This window comes from Manis pentadactyla, chromosome 9 (genome assembly GCF_030020395.1).
Source record: "Manis pentadactyla isolate mManPen7 chromosome 9, mManPen7.hap1, whole genome shotgun sequence".
Classification (NCBI taxonomy): Eukaryota; Metazoa; Chordata; class Mammalia; order Pholidota; family Manidae; genus Manis; species Manis pentadactyla.
Window position 1 is genome coordinate 72870685 of NC_080027.1, and position 9210 is coordinate 72879894.

Sequence of the window (9210 nt, forward strand, 5' to 3'; positions counted from 1 at the left end):
AGTAATTTGAGTTCTGTTTCTTTGTCTTTACAATCACTGCACTGTCAATTGTTTATTTTGAACCTTCTGTTTAAATGCAGAAATAGGTAGAACCACAGGGGTCAGAAACAATCTGTGCCCCAAAAGCCAACTCAAAATATTTCAGACATTTAATCAGACCTTTAAAACTTACTCTTGAAATGTACACATATAGCTGAGCCCACGTGTGTCAGGGCCCAGCTGTATAACTAGGTGTCCTCCAAATTAACTTTCTTATAGAATACAATGCTTATTAAAAGATAAAAAAACTGCACAGATGTGATTCTAATATGTACATACATACATATATACATATATATTTTTTAATCCATTGGTAACTGCACCAATTGCTTAAAACTTAACCATCAAAAGATTTTTTTCATGGAGGACTATTTTACCATTGACATTATTTAGAAGTAACTGTGCATGGTAATAAAAAGTATATAAATCAGCTTTATTATTGTTTTTAAATGATCTACGTACAATGCACCTCCTTATTGTTTGTACCTGGGGTCGGACTCCTCCCACTGCCCCACTTTGGTGAGGAATGGCACCAGATATTCCCACTTTTCTGTATGCATGTTATGTTTCAGAAAAAAGGTAAAAAGAAGAAGAAAGAACTTATGGGGTGGGAGGAAGTGGACAGAATTGTTGGGCGAGTTGGACTAATAGGCTTGAGGCTCTTAAAATAGCACTCACCCTATCTGACCTACCTAATAAAACCATTCCTGATGCTAGTGCCTGAGAGAACGCAAGAAGACACATCACTGCCACAGCTCCCCTGAAAGCCAAGCGAGATGATTCTGCAGAGAGCTTTCTTTTCCAAGTTGCCCTTTTCCGAGTATTAGTCTCAAGGGAGTCTATCTAAGCTATGGAGTGTAATGTTGAGTTTGGAGATTTGTTTTCTGAATGCCCCCCCTCCCTGGAGATGGGAATCAGAAGGCTAGAAATCACAGCAAGGATGTCCAAAAAGTGCTAGGTAGCAAAAAAATATGAGGAAGTCTACCACAACATAAATCCAACTGTTCAATGCTGATATGCCTGTATTCTATACTTAATAACAACCCATAAGTAATGACAATAAAATTCTCCTACAGAGAACATAATACAAATATCCCTCATGCAAATAAGAACACTTGCTCTCTGTCCAAAAGCAACCATCTTAAAAAAAATCTCATCCAAATACAGCATCCAGCTCAGAATCTTAGCTCTTTGGAACATGTACCATCCTGATGTGTCTCATCAGGGCCCAGTGACCCTGAAAGGAAAGGTACCTGCCTCCCAAACACTGAACAGACAGTAGAGAAGGAGGAGGAGTGGGGCGACCACTCCAATCCGGGAAGGACGGGCATGGCAGTCACAGCGTGAGCCCAACACTGCACTCAGGCTGCGAGACTGAGACTCCCTGCCCTGGTGATGGCGTAAGACCTTATTAGCACGTCTGATAGCCTCTGGTTCTGCCTTCTGAGGAGTCCTCCTAGTCCATAACATCCATAGCTTCATGTGAGAGGGCTTTGGAAAGGATGCTTTTCCTGGGGCCTTTCAGAACCTTCACAGCCCACTTCTAGTAGGTGTGAGTTTAGGGACCTGGGGTGGTCTTCAGTGTTGAAAAAATTATAGGCTGTTGCCAACAAGTCTGGAGGGTTTTTTTTTTCACAATATACTGTTGTGAGATAATTTTCCTTGGTTTTCTTGTATCTCTACATTCCTTTTAAGCAGAGACACTGATGACCCTTTATTTCAGACCATTTTTCAAGGATGTTTGTGTAGAAAACAGCCTTGGAAGATGAGAGAGAGTGCTTCCCTCCAGAACAAAGGACAAGCGTGCTTATGGTCCCTTCTAGAATATTTGGATTCCCTAAGCTCAGGGTTCCTTTCCTGTAACATGCACATCTCCTTCACATTTGGACCCGTCTACATAGTCTGAATTCATCCCTATCCTTTGGATCTTTGCCGAAAGTGGCATGAAGTAACCAGGATATGTCAACTTGAATTACATCTACTCTTTCCCTGAACAAGAGCAACATAAAACACCAAGGTTTATGTTCAAAGAAATAAAAGGAGACAGTTTTTCATGGAGAATGTTTTGGTATCATGTAACAAGGTTCATGCCCTTTTAGCCTGCAAGATCTGTGTCCTTGTTGTCAATGTCTTACCTCTTTCAGGAAGCCAATACCATAGTTTAGGTTCTTTTAGGTGAAGCACTCTACTTCTGGGACCAAACTGTTCAGCTAGTTTGCCTCCAAAACCACTGTAGAGTTGCTTAAATAAGTAAGAGGTGAATTTTCCTCAAAAATCTAGACCTCTAGAGGTAAGTGTCCCAAGGCTGAAAAGTGGTTCCATAATGAATCAGGACCCAGGTTCCTTCTAGTTTTGTACTCTAGCCTTTAGCATGTGGAATTCATCTGCGTAAAGTGGTTGCTCCACCTCCAGCTTCATGTCTTCGATCAAGGTAACAAGAAGGGGAAGGGCAAAAAGAGAAAGCCTCCTGTCAGTTAAGTGTATCTCCATTTAAAGAAGTTTTGAGGAAGCCCTTCACAGCGACTTTCCTTTCATATTATCAACAAAAGAAGTCACATCCCCACCCCCTGCTACAGAAGAAGCCGGAAGCATAATTCTTCAGGTGGGTATGACACCACCCTGAAGAGAAGTGGTGTTCTGCTAGTAAAGTAAAAAGAGAAAACCTGTATTGGATAAGTTACCAGCAGTGTCTGTCTCAGCAATTAATTAAAAACATTTTTTAACCCATATTGGACAAGTAAAATATTATCCTTAAGCTAGATCTGTTCTGCAGGTTCTCTGTCAAGATGGTGAAAACAGAGGTAGGGAGAACGGATAGGTGAAGACTTCAATAGGGCAGACAAAAAAATGATGAGGGTCTGAATAGGAATGTAAATGAGGATGGAAGAGCTTCTCTGAGTTGGGGGAATGGCCCCTCCCTATTCCTGATGTTTCCTTCCAAGTGAAGAGAGCTCTTTAAAGTGTTTGTTCACTTGGACACTTCTGGTCTCTGCATATTTTTATCTCCCTACCCCTGATGGGAAGTTGACTGGTTTCTCTGATCAGTGTATGTGGGTCGGTAACTAGGCTAATATCAGGTGCACTGTTTTCCTCTAGGGAGTGGACCTTCTATAGAGTGCAGCCTTTTCCTCTTGACCCTGTAGTGGGGAACAAGTCTGTCAACTATCTCTTTTTCCTTTTGGGCACGTTGGCCACACAGAGCATGAGTTCTGTGTCCTCCACGGTATAAATCTTACCATACTGCATACCTCTCTAGCCTTGCCTGTGGCTAAGAGGATAAATCTGCCTAATTCTGGAGTTGAGGTTCACCCAGCATGATTAGTTAACAGGTCAAAAGCCATACTGTATGATCTACCTCTATAATGAAGATGTTATTTTGTCCCCCATCTGCCCTTCCTGTGCATTATTTGTTTCTTTTTAAAAGCAGCTGTGTTGATATAATTCACACACTGTACAACACACACACTTAATGTACACAATTCAATGGTTCTTAGTGTATTCACAGAGTTGTATCACAGTCAGTTTGGGAGCATTCTCATCACTCCATAAAGAAACCTCTTACCCTTAGTCATCACCCGTTTTCCTCCTTCACTTCCCTCCCCCTGCGATATGTCTTGTTTCTGGCTTCTTTCACTTAGCATATTCATGGTGTCACATATATCAGTCCTCCATTCCTCTCTATTGCCAGTATACATCTACCACATTTCATTTATTTATCAGCTGATGGACATTTGGCTATTATGAATGTTTTTGGCTATTATGAATAATGTTGCTATGAACATTTGTGTATATTTTTTTGCATGGACATATATTTTGGACATATACCTAGGAGTGACTGCTGGGTCATATGAAAACTTCATGTTTAACTTTGTAAGAAACTGCCAGACTGTTTTCTGCCAGACTTGCACCATTTTATGTTCCCAATATTACTGTATGAAGATTCCAAATTTTCCACATCCTCATCAACACTTGTTATTGTCTGTCTGTTTTTTTATCATAGCTGTTCTAGTGGGTGTATCTCATTTTGGTTTCAATTTGCACTTCCCCAATAGCTATTGGATATTCTTTTTTTTTAACCTAGACAACAGTTGTATATTTATGTTTACTTTGATAACTCATCAAAGTGTACATAGTATGATTGGTGCAGTTTTCTGAGCTTGCACTTACAGAAACTTTTACTTACAAAATTATGACCTTATATTTCAAACTTCTCTGTGTTAGTCAGCATTAGGGCCTGCTGTATATAAGAGAAGTCCAATGTAATGGTGGATTAAGCAAGATGGAGGTTTATTTTCCTCTTCTGTAAAACAAGTCCAGAGGTAGGCAGTCATGGGTTGGCACTGCATCTTCCTGATATCATCAGGGATGTGCGCTCTTTCCATCTTTCCTCTCCACTATCACGGCTCCCACCTTTAAGGCCACATCTTGGTTTTACTTTGGTTGCTGCAACTCCCATAATCAAGTTCATGTTTTAGGTAGCAGGAAGAAGAAACAGGCAAAATCAAGAGTCAGCTCCAGGCTGAGTCTGCTCCTTTTTCAGCACTTTCCCAGAAACTTCTCCCAAAATTCTCATTTACATCTCATTGGCTACCTTTAGTCATAATAAAGCTGACAAATTAAGTTGCATGAGAAGGTACATTGCCCCACCTATGCTATGCGGAAGGTTTTGCTGCTGAGCTATAAGAAGATGGATAGCACATTGACAAGTAGCAGTCTCTGCCACACTTTTTTTTTTTTACTCTTTTCCATGTCTTTCCAGAATCTTGTAATCATTCACCGATTTTTCATTCAAAATTAAAATTTAAAGCAATCATCAGAGATTAACAAATAAATGTAATTAACTTTTATGGTGTCATTCACTAATATAATAGATATTTATTGCATTTTCTTTATATCAGGCACTTTGATAAGTGAAGGGATGCAATAATGAGCACACCCCCACCTGCTCAGAGGTCATAGTACATTGATTTGGTAAAATAATTATGATTAATTATTTTAAATGATGCCATTTCAAATAGATTACCCTCTATGTAATACAGCATTATTATTTAGGTAATCAGCTACACGTACTATTTTAACAAATTCCTGTATCAAATGAATAATCCCATAGTTTTGAGATGCGTGATTTGAATTTTAGATACCAATATACAAAGCATTCTCCTTACCAAAATATATACATATATATATATATATATATATTGTTTGGTCCAATAATAAAATTTTAGGTGAAAATATGGCCCTTGCAAAAAGAACAGTTAAAAATACAGCTAAATCCATCTTACTATGCTGATGGACAGTGACTGCAATGGGGTGTGTTGGTGGGGGACTTGATAATATGGATGAATGTTGTAACCAAAATGCTGCTCATGTGAAACCTTCATAAGATTGTATATCAGTGATACCTTAATTAAAAAAATTCAACTAAATCCATGTTTTCCAGAATTTTAAATCAGAAAGAACAAGGAGATAGCATTAGAGGGAAAGCAGACAAATTAAACAATAGGGAAAAACTAAAAATATTTGGTTGTATATTTCAGGTAAAAAAATCAGCTAAGAGAATATTGTCTTGCAGAAGATTAAAGCCTTGTTCAACTTCTTGTTAATTGATTTTTGGAAGTTCCTAGGTATGTTTTTAAGAAACTCTAAAGAATATGAAATAATAACAAGTTACTATTGTGATGGTATAACCTATTTTATTGCCTTTAGCCATTGGTGACCTGCATTTTACTTCAGGCTGAGAACCAAGTTGAAACGGGGCAGCTCCAATTTCAACTGGCTCCAGATTTTATTTCAAACATTTGGAATATATGGAACATGCCATATGTAGAAGAATATACAGTATTTCTTGTACCATTTATCTGACTTAAGGTAGACTTATGAGGAAAAAAAACCCAGGAAACACTGTACTTAACAAAATTTTTTTACTTTATTCATTTTCATTTTATTAACAAATCTATTTGACCCAAGATATCATTTTTAAATGGCTTAAAGCATAGGAATATAGAATATGTAATTTTTCCCATGAGGTTGGGCTGTTTAACTCAGTGGTTCTCCTACTATTGGAAATGGAACACAATTTCCTGTGTTTTGAAAAGTTTAGACAAATGGACTTCAAGCTAAGGCATATAAAACATTCCTTTCCCCATTCAAGATGTATCCCTTAGTGTTGTTTTCTCTGGTATCCCAAATGCCTACATAAATCCTGGCACATAATAAAAATAAATACATATGAATGAATGTTTAAGTTTCAAATAATTTTGCCACATCTCTCCACCACCTCCCTTTCAAGAACATCCCCTGAAAGGATGTTTTATTTTGCAAAGATCACAGAATGAAGAAAAATAGCAAAAAGGGTAAGACTTTGAAATATTCAATGAAATGGTACATGTATTTTTTACTTTGTATTCCAAGAACTTTGCAATAATAAGTTACCTTGGGGGAGGAGCTCAGAGTTACTCTGCCAGGACCAACTGGGTGGTGGGCACTGAGGCAGGTACATGGAATGCAGTGTGCACATGACATATTAGTTCCCTGCATTCAGGTTTGATTTCTACATCATCAAGAGTGTTTCATGCAATAATTAATTCTTTTTAGTCTTTCCAGATGTTTTGTCATACCCACCCCCTTTTCTTGCCTGCCATTTTTTTGTTTTGAAGTATAATAGTGATGTCAATAAACTGCATATTTTAAAAGTGTACAACTTGATAAATCTTATGTATATAACCATGACACAATTACCACAATCAAGATAATGGACATATCCATAGCCCCTAAAAGCTTCCCTCACCCCTATGTAATCCATCTCTTCCTCCTCCTTGCCTAGACCTTCTCACCCAGAGAACAACAACCTACAGTGTTGCCACTTTGGATTAGTTTGCATTTTCTAGAGTTTTTATATAAATGGAATCATGCAATATATCTGGCTTCTTTCTTTTACATGGCACAATTATTTTGAGATTCATCTATGTTGTTACATGTAGCAATAATTCATCTTTTTTATTGCAGAGTAGTATTCTGTTGCATGGACACATAATAATTTGTTTACTTACTCCCCTATTGATGAAAAATCGGATTATTTCTTGTTTTTGTCAATTAAAAATAAAGCTTCTGCCTTTTTAGAAAATAGTTCCTCAAAAAGCTAAACATAAAGTTACCATATAATCAAGCAGTTCTACTCCTAAGTATATATCCAACATATATAAACATATTGTCACACAAAATGTTGTACATGAATGTTCATAGAAGCATTACTCATAATAGCCAAAAAATGGTAACTCAAATACACATTCACAGACGAATAAACAGAATGTGGTATATTCACAACAAAGGAATATTATTAAGCAATTAAAGAGAATGAAGGACTGATACATGCTACACCCTTGAAAACATTATGCTAAATGAAATAAGCCAGACACAGAAGGCCATATGTTGTATGATTTTAATTAAATGAAATGTCCAAAATAGAATTTGGACATAGAGACAGAAAATTCACAGAAACAGGAAGTAGAATAGTGACTGCCAAGGGCTGGGTGGTGGTGGTTGGAGGCGGGGGGTTATGGGAATGAGTGTTAATGAACATAGGGTTTCTTTTTGAGGTGATGAAAATGTTCTAAAATTAGATGGTGGTGATGGTTGCATAATTCTGTAACTAGACTAAAAACTCCTGGATTGTAGTAGTTTTTAGTCTATTTTACAGAGTGAATTTTATGATACAGTAATTATTTCTCAATAAAACTTTTTCAGCTTTATTAAAGTATAATTGATAAAGTTGTAAGATATTTAAAGTGTACAGTGTGATGATTTGATATATGTATACATTGTGAAAAGATTCCTCCCATTGAGTTAACACATCTATCATTGCCCATCTCACATATTAACTTTTCCTTTTTTTTTTTTTTTTGGTGAGAACATTTAAGTTCTACTCTCTTAGCAAACTGCAGAAACTGCAATAACCTATCATGAACAAGTCTTTGTATGGACATACACTTTGATTTCTCTTGGGTAAATACCTAGAATAGCTGGGTCACATGATAGGTGTATGTTGGCCTTTTTAAGAAACTGCCACTGTTATGCAGAGTGATTGTACCATTTTCATTTCTAGCAGCAGTGTATCAGAGTTCCAGTTCCTATACATAACCACCAACACTTGGTATGTTCAGTCTTTTAATTTAAACTGTAGTAATTGTATAGTGGTATTTTGCAATTTTCTTGCTTTCTAACAAATGATGTTGGCATTTTTGTGCTATCAGATATCTGTACATATTCTATGATGCAATCTGTTAGTATTTTATGCCCACTTTTTACTGGGTTGGTTGTTTTGTTATTACTGAGCTTTGAAAGTTCTTTATATATTGGTATACAAGGGTTTACCAGATGTGTGGTTTGCTAATATTTTCTCCTAGTCTATGGCTTGTTTTCTCATTCACTTAACAGTGTCTTTCAGAGAGCAGAAGTTCTTAATTTTGATTAAGTGCAATTTATCATTTGTTTTTCATTCATGGATCATGCCTTCAGAAATATAACTAAAAATTATTTGCCTAATCCAAGTTCACAAAAATTTTCTTCTGTTTTTCTCTCCTAGAAGTTTAATAGTTTTAGATTTTACATTTAGGTCAAAGATTCATTTTAAGATCATTTTTCCAAATGATACAAGGTATGAATTCAGTTTCATTTTTCTCAAATATAATTGTTCCAGCACCATTTGTTTAAGAGACTGAATTGCCTTTCCATCTTAGTCAAAAATCAATTGACCATGTGTAAGTCTACTTCTGGTCTCTCTCTTCTGTTTGTCTATCTTGATGTCAGTATCACATTGTCTTGATTACTATTACCATTCTGTATTCCTACCAGCAATTTATTAGAGTGCCAGTGGCTCCATATCTTTATTAGCACTTGGTATTATCAGGTTTTTAAAAATTAGCTATTATATTTAAATGTGTAGTGGTATCTCATGTTTTTAATTTACATTAAAATTAGGTTGTTCTTTTTCTAAGTTTCCCACCATTTTCTGAAACTTAATTTTCCCTGGTTTCCACACAGCAACCATTTCAGTGTGTATGGAGGTCCCCTTGTTGTGTTTTCTTGCCTTTTGAAAGAACAGGCAAACTTGAAATTACTGCAAGTAGTGCCTTCACAAATATACTAGAATGCACTAGCTTGAATTCAGGCCAA